Here is a 1,610-nt window from a genome sequence, read left to right as displayed (position 1 = left end):
AAGAACTCCAAACTTGTGTCTCTAGTCTCCCCTCTTCGTTTCTTCCTCACTAAGAATATGATATATCAATTGTGTCAAAAGTCTATCTAGTATATGTATCAAGAATGGCATTCCTTATATTCCTTCCAATGATTGGATATAAGACAACTTTTAATGAGCTAAAAATTGAATTTTCTCACACTTGGGGAAGTTCGATCGATCGAACATTCTCTGATATCGATCGAACATGGCTGAGAACTATCGAACTTAAGCTGGATCGATCCTCTATTATCACGACCCCGAATTTTTTCTAAATAAAATTCTCGATTTCATTAAATCAAAATACTTCATAAAAGACACCTACGATCTCAAAAGAAATAAAATACCCTTTATTGATACAAAATCAATCAAATTTCCTCAAATAAATAAGACAGCATCTCAAATTAATTAAATTGATACTAAATCAATTTCCTCAAATGAATACATAAAAATCTCTATATAAAATAATTTAATTCCTCAATTCCTACTCTTCCACCTAATCCCGCAACTAGCAATCCAAGCTTATCCTCGGTACCTGAAACTGTAGGGGGGGAGACAGTAGGAAAAATCATAACAAGGATTTCAAAGAGTTTAATGATAAATTTGCTTCACAAATATATATATATATATATATATATATATATATATATATATATATGCTTTTAAACAAAATACATATATGCAATTTTAGCAAAATAACAATCAACAAAATATTTGAAATAAAATCATCCAAGCCATTCAAGGTATGATGATCCCTACTCTGTGAAAATAAACAAGTCATCAAATCCATCTCTGGGAGCTCTCGATTCAGTCTGTAAACTCTCGGCTCTCTTGTGCACTTCTCTATATCATTTACAATCAGTGTGCACAAGCACTCATTAAATAGGTAGTGCACCAACATAAACAAAATATCAAAACTGCTCACTTACTTCCACCGACACAATACAATAATATCTCACTTTTTATCTTACTTTCTTATCATTCATAGATCCTACAACAATTTCAATCTATCTAAAAACATCACCACGTGAAAATTTTCAAGGCCAAATACAATTAATCAAAAAAAATGAACCCCGCCACCCATTTCTTTCTTCCACCTTTATCTCATTACTTTACTTTCAATAGAATCACTTATCAAAAAAACTCATTAGCCAGCATAAAACAAGGCCACGTGACCAGCCAAGCAACATGGAATTTTGACCACAAAAATTCCTAGTGGACCCGTAACCAATTTTCCTTTCTTTTCTTCTTTTTTCCTTTTTCTCTTTTTCTTTTTCTTACTTTTTCTTCCTCCAATTTCGCTGCCAACACTTTGCTTCCTTCCTCTTAATCTTATCTTAATATATATATATATATATATATATATATATATATATATATATGAGCTATACCTCCTCAAAATCAAACACCATAAAAAAAAAAATTAAATCATAATTTAATCCTTTATCATTAATTTCGTCCATATGCTCCTTTATCATTAGTGTAACAAAATAAAATTAACTAATTAATCTTCAACAAAATTATATGGACAACAAAAATTAACCCATTAATCTTTTCATTGGGTAACTCACCAAGTCTCCAATCAAAATTAA

General features: G+C 30.3%; 1 long non-coding RNA gene across 1 annotated transcript; it reads right to left on the bottom strand.

Moving 5' to 3' along the window:
- Positions 1-333: 333 nt before the first annotated feature.
- Positions 334-1,408, bottom strand: LOC132267683 (uncharacterized). The gene is made up of 2 exons (XR_009469050.1): positions 778-1,408; positions 334-559 (listed from the first exon to the last, which is right to left on the bottom strand). It is a non-coding gene; the product is annotated as an uncharacterized LOC132267683 (long non-coding RNA).
- Positions 1,409-1,610: the final 202 nt, after the last annotated feature.

The sequence above is a fragment of the Cornus florida genome, unplaced genomic scaffold (assembly GCF_030987335.1).
Source record: "Cornus florida cultivar Cherokee Brave unplaced genomic scaffold, ASM3098733v1 CherokeeBrave_3.0.0_Hap2_Chr07, whole genome shotgun sequence".
In the NCBI taxonomy this organism is placed as follows: domain Eukaryota; kingdom Viridiplantae; phylum Streptophyta; class Magnoliopsida; order Cornales; family Cornaceae; genus Cornus; species Cornus florida.
The sequence above is the reverse complement of the archived record's forward strand: the minus strand, read 5'-3'. Positions and strand labels throughout refer to the sequence as shown.